This window comes from Myotis yumanensis, unplaced genomic scaffold (assembly GCF_028538775.1).
Source record: "Myotis yumanensis isolate MYYU_CA2020_CCGP unplaced genomic scaffold, mMyoYum1.0.hap1 SCAF_112, whole genome shotgun sequence".
NCBI classification, from domain to species: domain Eukaryota; kingdom Metazoa; phylum Chordata; class Mammalia; order Chiroptera; family Vespertilionidae; genus Myotis; species Myotis yumanensis.
This window is the reverse complement of record NW_027223863.1, coordinates 21,720-33,809: the sequence shown is the minus strand read 5'-3', so window position 1 is coordinate 33,809 and position 12,090 is coordinate 21,720. Positions and strand designations below refer to the sequence as shown.

The 12,090-nt window shown below is 59.3% G+C and overlaps 1 pseudogene; it reads right to left on the bottom strand.

Annotated features, from left to right (window-relative positions):
• Positions 1 to 1,589: 1,589 nt before the first annotated feature.
• Positions 1,590 to 9,272, bottom strand: LOC139001164 (tumor necrosis factor receptor superfamily member 14-like; annotated as a pseudogene).
• Positions 9,273 to 12,090: the final 2,818 nt, after the last annotated feature.

The window sequence follows — 12,090 nt, the reverse complement described above, 5'->3', positions numbered from 1 at the left end:
GGGAATGTTTCCCTAGACTCTAGGGCTTAGAGTTAGGGATTAACAGGACTAGGGAAGGGAATAAATCAATAAAACCCCCTAGTATTAGAGAAGTACAGTGTACCACTTACGAGGAACTCAGACTAAGACTCTTGACAATAAATTTAGGACTTGCTAGGCTAGTGATGGCGAACCTTTTGAGCTCAGCGTATCAGCATTTTGAAAAACTCTAACTTAACTCTGGTGCCATGTCACATATAGAATTTTTTGATATTTGCAACCATAGTAAAACGAAGATTTATATTTTCAATATTTATTTTATATATTTAAATGCCATTTAACAAAGAAAAATCAACCAAAAAAATGAGTTCGCGTGTCACCTGACCCGCGTGCCATAGGTTCGCCATCACTGGGCTAGGCCCACATCCCCAGGGGTCTACCCACCAGAGAAAGTACCAAAGCCTAGACCCCCAAACACCTGCAGACGCAGGGCAGTCCCAGGGAAGACCACCAGCAAGGCTAAAAGGACAACCATCAAACAGCTAAAGAAATACCGCTGCGAACAGTGCAGGCAGCTCCTTATCAAATATCTTAGGGAGCTATGCAAGCAGACTTCAGCCAAGTGCCAGGCATGCAGTTCATCACCGCAGCCAACAACAATCACGTTTAAGCTACAGAACCTTGGCTTAGGCCACAGAACAGGAAACCTCCGTCCGTGTTGTCCTTATAGCTTCACAGAGGAGCAATGGAATAGTAACCCTAGAATAGAAATAACAAACTAGCCTTTATCATGGAACACAGAGACTAACCTTTAGAAGAGAACGTAGAAACATAGACCATAGATAAGATTAGAGCCAGCAGAGCTAAATAGAAATAAGATTTTTAGGAGAGGTCAGGTAAGAAACTGCAAACATAAAACAAGAAACTGTAAAAGGTCCAAGGAGGAGACAAAACATCCCGTGATGTGACTGGAGACGCCTGCTTATAGGATCAGATGGTGTAAAGTCAGTGGTAACAGGGCAATAAAGACAGAACCTGACCATGCTGATCGTCTGAACGCTGTCTCCGTGTCCTTCATTCTTCGCCGACACCGTCCACACCTTCGGGAACCCCTGGACCGCGGGGGCTGGACCCCGGGAAGTGACCCAGCGAGCAAAATTGCACCTGACCCAGGACCCCAGACCCCGCCTTGTCGAGGGACTCAGAGTCAAGCCCCCGCCCACCCGATGCACCTCGCTGCGCACGCAGCCTCCTGGTGACTGAACTTTGGTCCTTACGGCATTAGGGCCACTGGGTTTATTGTTTGTTTTTAATTGTTTTATTGCTTAAAGTATTACAAAGAGTATTACATATGTCTCCTCCCCCCCCCCCGCGCCCCGCCCTTGACAATCCCCTGGCTTCCCCTACCCCCCAGTGTCTTATGTCCATTGGTTATGCTCATATACATGCATATAAGCCCTTCGGTTGATCTCTTACCCCCCTATCTCCAACCCCCTACCCCCCACCCCTCCCCGGCCTTCCCGCTGTAGTTTGACAGTCTGATTGAGACTGCTCTGCCTCTGTATCTATTTTTGTTCATAAGTTTGTAATGGTCTTTATTATCCATAAATGAGTGAGATCATGTGGTATTTTTCCTTCATTGACTGGCTTATTTCACTTAGCATAATGCTCTCCAGTTCCATCCATGCTGTTGCAAATGGTAAGAATTCCTTCTTTTTTACAGCAGCATAGTATTCCAACATGTAGATGTACTACAGTTTTCTAATCCATTCATCTGCTGATGGGCACTTAGGCTGTTTCCAGATCTTAGCTATGGTGAATTGTGCTGCTATGAACATAGGGGTGCATATATCTTTTCTGATTGGTGTTTCTGGTTTCTTGGGATATATTCCTAGAAGTGGGATCACGAGGTCAAATGGGAGTTCCATTTTAGTTTTTTGAGGAAACTCCACACTGTCTTCCACAGTGGCTGCACCAGTCTGCATTCCCACCAGCAGTGCACAAGTGTTCCTTTTTCTCCACATCCTCTCCAGCACTTGTCGTTTGTTGATTTGTTGAAGGGCCACTGGGTTTTGATACTATAGACCAGTGATGGCGAACCTATGACACACGTTTCAGAGGTGACAAGCGAACTCATTTTATTGGTTGATTTTTCTTTGTTAAATGGCATTTACATATATAAAATAAGTATCAAAAATATAAATCTTTGTTTTACTATGGTTGCAAATATGAAAAAAATTTCTGTATGTGACAGGGCACTAGAGTTAAGTTAGGATTTTTCAAAATGCTGACACGCCAAGCTCAGAAGGTTCGCCATCACTGATATAGATGATAATAAAAAATGTAAGACATAAAATTGTCATTTGGAAATGGCTTCCCAGACTGTGAGTCATGTGATGCGCAGACATGACCCCGTCCCAGTCCCAGCCCAGGAGGAGGCTGAGGGCCGTCCTGCAGCTGAGCTCAGGGCCCGGGGCTGAGGGTGGTGTCCTCCCCAGCCAGGTGCGGGCTGGCCTCCAGGAGGGGGTCCCGCGGCTGCCCTGACCCCATAGCTGGTCCTTGGGGGCCTGGCCGCTGCCCGCAGCCTCTCGGAGATGGCTCAGGCGTCTGCATCCCGCAGCCATGTGTCAGGTGGCGGGTCCCTCTGAGGGAACAGGGATGCTGTCTCCTCCACAGGCTCCGAGGTGACGTCTGGCTGGACCCGGGAGGCCTGCAGGTCCCGACGCCTGTTCCTTTCTGTCCGCTTTCCTGTCCCCTGCGAGGGACACTCGGCGTGAAGACCAGGGACGATCCCGCGTGGCCCGGATGCTCGGGGTCAGCCACCCCCAAGGGCAGGAGCGGGGCCTCCCTCCCGGACTTAGCACAGCGTCCAGGGAGGACTCAGCCCCACAGGGACCTGCCCCCCCAAACCCCCCAGCCAGCAGGCTCACCACCAGGGTGGGGACAGGCAGCAATTCCCGAGGAAAGGCGAGTTTACCTGCAAAACAGAGACGCCCCATCAGGAAGGGGCAGCCCTGCCGGGGACCAGGGGGCCTGCTGCTCACGGGGATCCTCCCAGAGACCGACCCGCTCAGAGGCAGCAAGACCCAAGCACGGGCTCCTGGTCGGCCTGTCCCCGGGGCAGGGAGACGGGGAAGGACCCGGGCCCAGCCACCTCCCCTGCTGCCAACCCGGCCCCCCCTCAGCCCCGTGGACCGTCCACAGGGAGGGCTGAGCCCCCACAGGGGAGCGGCTGCCAGGAGCCGGGAGGAGGGACCCCCCGCTGCTCAGAGCCGGGCCCTGGGCCGGGCACCTCCCGGGTGAGGACAGGGCACAGCCTCGCCCACAGCCCTGAGCCTCTCTCTGCTCAGGGCCCCCCCTCAGACTCTGGGCACGCAGAGCGCCCTGGGCAGGGACAGGGGAGGGAGGCATGACGGGGCCTCCTGCTGCTCTCGGCTCCCTGTGCTCCTCCGTCAGCTGAGGGCAGGTGGGAGCTCAGGTCCTGGTGCTGTGTGGGCACCGGGGGCACCAGGCTCCTCACACAGGAAGTCCCGCCCCGGGCACCCAGGCCGCCTCTCTATTTGGGGGACAGAGCCAGAGCGGTGTCTGGGATGACAGTGCTGGGACCTGAGCCCTGATGGGACCAGGGGCTCCTGCTCACCACGTGACCTGCTATTCCTGATGGACATGAGCACAAGGGGCACAGATGACAGCGATGACGAGGATGACGCTGCCGCTGATGATGATGACGGGGCCTCTGGAGGAGCATGTCACGTCTGAGCTGCTGGTCCCAGGCGTCACTTCCCAGGCGAGTGGGCCACTGCACCTGGGGGAGGAGGGGCCGGTGGGCAGCGGGCAGGGGCACCTCGGTGCCTGGCACTCACTCCGACCCCCCAGACCCCGAGCGCTGCCGGAAGGTAATACCAGCAGGTCACACTCAGCTGGGCTGAATCATCGGGAGCGGGCTGAGGGCATTTCCCCAAACCTGAACAGGATGCATAAAGGATTGCTGGCTGCCAGGCAGCTGAGGGCATTTCAATCTGCATGTTACTGCCTCCTGCTGGCCAAACACCTGGACAGCCGGGGGCAGTTCCCCCATCTGACCATGGACTCTGTGTACTAGCCCTGCCCTTTGATGTATGTCTCCCTCACCTCAGGGCAAAGTGTGTTAATAAATAGCGAGGGGTCCTGAGACAAGGAGCACTTGGTTCCTCTAGCTAAGTCTCCTCTGACCCCCAAATGCCTTCCAAAATCATGTTTCCTCTCTGGACTCTTTATTCATTTACACGCAGCCCCTTCTCCAGATTCCTGAACCCTTCGAGCTGCTGCATTAAGACCACCAGCACTAGAGCGTCCCCTGCGCAGCCTGGAGCGCAGAGGGGGAGGCTGCTGTCTGGGGTGGGCCCGGGGAGGGGGCTCTGGGGGGCACTCAGGTCTGACTCTCCCTGTCCCACAGCCACGGGGACACGGAGGGAGGGGAGGAAGGGGCAGGACAACCGGGGACAGGGACACTGGTCACCAGAGAGGGACAGCGAAGGAGATGCCAGGGGTGAGGGCAGAGCTGGTGTCAGGAATGGACTGTGAAAGCCAGTGCCCCAGGCAGAGGGACAGACCTGGGGGAAGGGGGAGGGGGGACGATGTATAGGAGGGGAGGGTGGAGACAGAGGGACAGACATTGGGGGAGGAAAGGAGGGGTGGAGGAGGGACACACAGGACCCTGGGCCTCCGTGTGGCAGTCACATCAGAGACTAAGCAGCCAGGTCACAGCTGGAAGTGAGGGGCGTGGGCACTGGGGCTCCCGCTTCCGGGGGAGTGGACTCCTCACTCTGGAGCCTCGTGTGTGCACCCCTGACTCTGAATGTCAGGATCCCTCAGCCCTCACACCTGGGGACACCCCGGAACACAGGGTGGGTCTCTGGCCGCAGCGTCCTGAGCCCCGCATCTGGGATGTGCTGACCGGGCCCTGGGCTGAGGTGACAGCGGTGTGGGAGCCACAGGGTCAGCGGGGTGGCTGGGGGGCCACCGTCTCCTCGATGGGGGTCCTTTATCTCCCAGGAAAACCTGGCAGCCCCTCCAGGGACCCGGGTCACCTACCTGGTCCAGGGCGTGCAGGCTGCCTGGGTGCCCCCCGCAGAGAAGGTGCCCGGCTGGCAGTCTTCACACAGCGTGTCCTGCCACTCGGTGCCTGAGAAACGACAGTGTCGGGCAGAGGGCTCCTCGGGGGCCCCCTCAGGCCGGGGTCCGGGACCTGTGTCCTCAGGGGGAGCCGCGCTCACCTGTCTCCCACACCCTCTGGCCCGGGCAGCAGACACTGTGGGGCCTGCACTGGACGCAGGAGTCCCCGTCCTGTCGCTCACAGAAGTGGCCGTGCCCGCAGCCGCACACGGTGTTGTTCCGGGTGGAGCACTTCCGTCTGGTCACCTGGCCCAGGCCTGGGACCCAGAGAAGGAGCTCAGAGCAGCAGCAAGGCCTGCCAGGGCTGGGGGAGCGGCCCGTCCCGGGAGGAAACCACGCTGAGGGCTGGGCAGCGCCCGCAGGCCTGGGGAGGGCACGGGGACAGGGGTGCAGCCCCCTCTGCTCCCCCTGGACCCTGCCGGCCGCAGCCCAGGCTCAGCCGGAACATAGGCCCGGAGCTGCCGGACACAGAGGCCAGTCCCAAGGGGCTCCTGGTCTCACCTGGGTCACAGACGCGGCAGGGCAGACACTCGGGCAGGCCGTTGAGGTGGGCAGTGTAGGTGCCCGGCGTGCAGGCCACACACACTGTGCCCATGAGCTCCCCGCAGGCCTCCTGCACCCGGGAGCCTGCAGCCAAGCGGGCACACACTCAGGGCGGGACGGCCCCAGGAGCCCTGGCAGGTGTGACACCCCCCCCAGGGGTCACCCCACCTGGGCTGTTCCCCAGGCCAATGAGCCAGCTTGGCAGGAAGTGAGAACTTTCTGGAAGTTGGGGGCCTCCTGGGACACAGAGGCCTGTCTCTGACACCCCCTCCCCTGGCCTGAAATGGGCTGCCCAACCCAGCCCCACCCTGAGCACTGAGCTTAGGGTCCGGGGGGGGGTTGGGAAGATGGGGGTGCCCTCTGTGTGCAGGGTCTTCAGGCCTCCCATGAAGGGGTGCTGGGAGCAGAGGGGCTCCAGGCCAGGGGAGGGGGGATTCCTGCCCCCAGCACAGCCCCGCCCCCAGCGCCACCCACGGGTCCTGCAGAGCTGCACCCACCTGGCCTGCACTTGGGGCAGCACAAGGCCCCGTCGGGAACTCCTCCTCTTTGCATGAGGGCTTCCCCAGTGCGCAGGGCGGGGCTGTCAGAAGGAGGAGGAACAGGGCCTAAGGGAGATGCGGGGGTATTGGAGCAGAGCAGCTGCCTGGGCCTCAGTCTCACCCTCCAGGAAATGGGCCATGCCCTGCAGGGGGCCCAGGACAGGATTGTCTATTTTTTTTAATTGCTTAAAATATTACAAAGAGAGTACATTTGTCTCCTTTTTTTCCCCCCTTGACCTTCCCCAGCCTCCCCTACCCCCCAGTGTCTTGTTTCCATTGGTTATGCTCATATGCATGCTTACAAGTCCTTTGGTTGATCTCTTATCTCGCCCCCAACTCCCCCCAACCCTCCCCAGCCTTCCCGCTGCAGTTTGACAGTCTGTTTAATGTTTCTCTGCCTCTGTATCTATTTTTGTTCATCAGTTTATAATGGTCTTTATTATCGATAAATGAGTGATATCATGTGGTATTTTGTTTTGACTGACTGCCTTATTTCACTTAGCATAATGCTCTCCAGTTCCATCCATGCTGTTGCAAATGGTAAGAATTCCTTCCTTTTTATAGCAGCGTAGTATTCCATCGTGTAGATGTATCACGGTTTTCTAATCCACTCATCTGCTGATGGGCACTTAGGCTGTTTCCAAATCTTAGCTATGGTGAATTGTGCTGCTTTGAACATAGGGGTGCATATATCCTTTCTGATTGGTGTTTCTGGTTTCTGTGGGATCAATGGGTTAAATGGGAGTTCCATTCTTAACTTTTTGAGGAAACTCCATACTGCCTTCCATAGTGGCTGCACCAGTCTGCCTTCCCACCAGCAGTGCACGAGAATTCCTTTTTCTCCACATCCTCTCCAGCACTTGTCGTTTGTTGATTTGTTGATGATGGCCAGTCTGACAGGTGTGAGGTGATACCTCATTGTTGTTTTGATTTGCATCTCTCGGATGATTAGTGACTTTGAGCATGTTTTCATACCTCTCTTGGCTTTCTGAATGTCCTCTTTTTGAAAAGTGTCTATTTAGGTCCTTTGTCCATTTTTTTATTGGACTGTTTATCTTCCTTTTGTTAAGTTGTATGAGTTCCTGTAAATGTTGGAGATTAAACCCTTATCGGTGATAACATTGGCAAATATGTTCTCCCATGCAGTGGGCTTTCTTATTGTTCTGTTGATGGTTTACTTTGCTGTGCAGAAGCTTTTTATTTTGATGGAGTCCCATTTGTTTATTTTCTCTTTAGTTTCCAATGCCCTAGGAGCTGTATCGGTGAAGAAATTGCTTCAGTATATGTCTGAGATTTTGTTGCCTTTGGATTCCTCCAGTATTTTTATGGTTTCCTGTCTTACATTTAAGTCCTTTATCCATTTTGAGTTTATTTTTGTGTATGGTGTGAGTTGGTGGTCTAGTTTCATTTGTTTGCATGTATCTGTCCAATTTTTCCAGCACCATTTATTGAAGAGACTGTCTTGACACCATTATATGTTCTTGCCTCCTTTGTAAAATATTAACTGAGCATATTGGTTCGGGCTAATTTCTGGACTCTCTATTCTATTCCATTGATCTATATGTCTGTTCTTGTGCCAGTACCAGGCAGTTTTGAGAACAGTGGCTTTGTAATACAGCTTGATATCTGGTATTGAGATCCCACCTACTTTGTTATTCTTTCTCAGGATCGCTGCAGCTATTTGAGGTCTTTTTTTATTCCAGGTGAATTTTTGGACAGTTCTTTCTAGGTCTGTGAAATATGTCGTTGGTATTTTAATGGGAAGTGCGTTTAATTTGCAGATTGCCTTGGGTAGTATGGACATTTTAATGTTGATTCTACCAATCCATGAACACGGTATGTTCAGGATCCTCTATTGAGGATCCTAAGAGCCTGGGTTTGGGACCACCCTGTGTGTGACCTCTGACCCCCTGGGCCCAGGAGAGTGAGGCCCCGCCCCTGGGAAGGCCAGGGCTGCTCTGACCCAACAAACTCAGCCTCGCTGCTCCCTCTGCTGGACCCCGAGCCCTGGAAGCTGCCAGGGAAGGGCAGGGAAGGGGGGGGGGGGGGGCGGTGACAGGGTCACAGGTAGGGAGCTGAGGAGGGGGAGAGGGAGGGGAAGGGGGAGGAGGGGAGGGGATGCCTGTCTGTCAGAGCTACACCTGAGTAGTAACCATGGGACATATGAGCTGACAGCTCTTGAGCTAATGGAAATGATGCCGGAAAAAAAAGAAAAGAAAAAGAAAACAGGAAAGGACGCAGGAAGCTGTGCCCGGCCTCCCTCCCAGGCACTGACACCCAGTTCCTTCCCCAGACTGGGCTGGGCGGTGGGGGAGGATTCTGCCCCTGAATGTGGGGGGGGGGGGGGGAACAACAGGGGTCCACAGAGGAGAGTCCTGGGAGGGGGTGGTCTCCTGCCTGGGCCCAGTCCCAGCGGCCAGGGCTGTGGGCAGGGCCGGCTCCCCCACCGGCGCTGGGCTGCTGGGCGACACCGTCCCCGACTCACCAGCCTCAGGACGTCAGCCGAGGGCGTCGGGCTGCAGGGGGGTGGCCCCCAGCCGGGCAGAGGCTGCATGTCCACCCCGGACCCTCATTCCCTGACCGCGGCCCCGGGACTCCGGCCGGCAGGACAGATGGACGGCGGGACAGACGGGCTCATTCTTGACCTCACAGCTGCAGTGGCTTTTCCCAAATAGAACCAAAAACAAACTGATCTTGGGCTGCGGTTTCCGTCAAAACAGACAAGGGCCACGTCCCACACAGCGGGACCAACCAGCCCTCACAGGGGGGGACAGGGCTGTGGCTGGGCTCTCTCCGCCCAAGGGAGGGTCCAGGAGGGAGGGGCAGGTCCCAGCTCCGCAGAGCAGTTCCGTCCCCTCTCCGGTCCAGGAGCCGCCTCCCCCGCTCCCCGCGGGAGTTTCCGTGGAAGTGGGCGCCTCCCCCAAAGCGCACCTCACTCCCTGTCGCTCTGCCCCCCAGAGAGCTGACCTGCAGCCTCTCCCCACGCGGGCAGAGCCCTCTGAGCCTCCGTGACCTGTGTCCCCTCTGCCTGGGAGCTGTTTGCACCCACACATTCCAGAGGGAGCCTCTCAGGGGAACTCTGGGCCCTGGGGGTGCGGGAGGGGCACGGTCACCCCTGAGCACCTGGAGGGGCTCCCCACCATGTGCACTTACACCCTCCTGCCTGCAGGGGGCGGGCTGGGTCATTCCTGCCCCCATTCCACAGGCGGGAGGTGGGGACTCAGAGAGACAGGGCCGGGCCCAGGGCTTCGGGTGCAAACGGTGCTCAGACCCAACCCCCATCTCTGACCTCAGAGGCCTGGGCCTCCACCTCCGCCTCCTGCTCACACTGTGGAGGCGGCACCGGCCCCTCGGCGGGAATGAGGGAAGCGCCGTGGAATGAGGGACACGGACACAGGAACCCAGGGCCTGGAAGGGACTCCCTCTGCAGGAACCGGGGACCTGCCTCTGGCTCGTGTGTTTCCAGGACGAGGCTCTGCTGACGCCACTGACTCCGCCGACCACCAGCTGAGGCCCCTCCCAGGCGCGCTCTGCGGTGGTGGTGCCAGCAGAGCCCCCAGCGAGGGGACAGCAGCCAGGAGGGACCAGCAGGGCCGGGCTCCCCTCCCTCGGGAAGAGCTCAGCTCCTGCGGGAACCCCTTGTCCTCTGGGAATGGAGGCCCAGGTGTGCGCCCCAGGCTCCCCCAGCACCGGCTCCCCCTCCTGACCAGCCGGGGTGCCCACTCGCCCACCCAGGGCCGGGCAGGGCAGGGCTGAGCGTGCGCACTGAGAGGAAGGCTGAGCCCCGAGGTGACAGGTGTGAGGGCGGAGCAGGACTCACCTGGACTGGGGGGGGTGGGGGCTGGGTATTGGGGGGCGGGCAGCTGGTCCAGTAAAGACCCTGGTTCTGACTCAGGGCAGGGTCACCTGTGGGACCACATGTCCGTCCACAGCGGGCGGGGCAGCAGGGCCGGGGCTGGGACGGGGCCGCTGCAGGGCTGAGGGCGCAGGAGCCATGCGGGCTGCACGGAGCTGGGCCCGGGGCTCCTCCCGGAGCGGGAAGGGCTGCAGCGCGGGCACCTGGGGGAGCGCCCGGGTCTAGAAGGGGCTGCGGGCAGGGCCTGGCCACCCGCCCGGAGGCACCGGCACCTGGTCCCTGGGGACCCTGAGGCCCCTCCGCAGGCAGCCCCGCCCCGGCCGCCTCCCGCCCTGACTTCCCCCCGCCCGGACCGCCTCCCGCGCGGACCCCCTCCGGCCCGGACCGCCTCCCGCCCGGACCCCCTCCCGCCCGGACCGCCTCCCGCCCGGACCGCCTCCCGCCCGGACCCCCTCCCGCCCGGACCGCCCCCCCCGCCCGGACCGCCCCCCCCGCCCGGACCCCCTCCCGCCCGGACCCCCTCCCGCCCGGACCGCCCCCCCCGCCCGGACCGCCTCCCGCCCGGACCGCCCCCCCGCCCGGACCCCCTCCCGCCCGGACCGCCCCCCGCCCGGACCCCCTCCCGCCCGGACCGCCCCTCCCGCCCGGACCGCCCCCCGCCCGGACCCCCTCCCGCCCGGACCCCCTCCCGCCCGGACCGCCCCTCCCGCCCCGAGAGCTGCTGGGCGCCAGGCGGTGGGCGGTTTGCAGTTTGCTCCGTTCAGCGGTGATCAGGGGACCGGAAGGGGGAGGTGAAAACAACTTTTAACGATAAACAGAGAAGGACCGGAAGTGGGGGAAGCAGTGCCCTGGAGGGGCCTCGGTGTTTGCAGCGCGGTGACACCCAGTCCCCTGGGGAAGGTGCGGGAGGTGACTCGGACTGGAGCTCCCCACCCCCCCCACCCCTCCACCCCCGGGGCAGCGGGACTCCGGGCCCGACAGGCAGGGGCGTGAGAAACGCAAACCTGCGCCCGGGCCGGTGGCTCAGTGGTGAGCGCGTCACCCTGACCCCGGCACCCACCTGGGAGCAGGCGGATCCCACCCCGCCGGGTGCGAGCAGGAGGCGCCCCTCCAGACCTCTCCCCTGTTTCTCTCTCCTCCCTCCCCTCCCTCCCACGCTCCCTAAACCCTGGGGTGAGGATTTACAGAGAAAATGAAGAGAAAGACAGGCGCCCCCTGTGACATGAAGGGGGGCCGGGAGGTGAGCTCAGCGCAGGGGACAGACAGCACCGCCAGCGCCATGTGGGGACGGACCGGGGGCGGCGGCCTCCGCTCTGTACGGGGGGGGGGGGGGGGGGGGGGGGGGCTGATGTGACTCCCGGGCACCCAGGTGGCCCTATAGTCACGGTTACACACCGTCACCCACAGCTCCACCCACACAGGAGGCCTCAGTCTGCCTGCGGTTGGGGCTGGAATCACAATCTGAAGACACAGGTGCCTGACCTCCGCTCTGAGTCCTAACAAAAGCGAGAAGTCCCGAGAAGCGCCTCTGTATTCAGCAGAAATGGAAACTTACATATAATTTCTTGCTGGTGGGACACCGGAGGCCATTCCCGTAACCTTTCACTGTTGACCAAACCCTACCTTTTTTTTTTTTTTTAATATATTTTATTGATTTTCTACAGAGAGGAAGGGAGAGGGATAGAGACAAACATAGATCAGCTGCCTCCTGCACACCCCCCACTGGAGATGTGCCCGCAACCCAGGTCCATGCCCTTGACCGGAATCGAACCCGGGACCCTTGAGTCCGCAGGCCGACGCTCTATCCACTGAGCCAAACCGGTTGGGGCCAAGCCCTACCTTTGACGTGTATGTCTGCTGTCCTGAAGGCCAATGTGTTTCCAGTGAATAAAAAGCTCTGGGTCCCCAGGTTCCGGGAGCTGAGTCCCCGCCTGGCTCCCCAAACGCCCCCCAGATTTATCTTCCCGTCCGGTGTTATTCCTTTACGCGCAGCCCCTTCCCAGATCCTGAGGAGCCCTC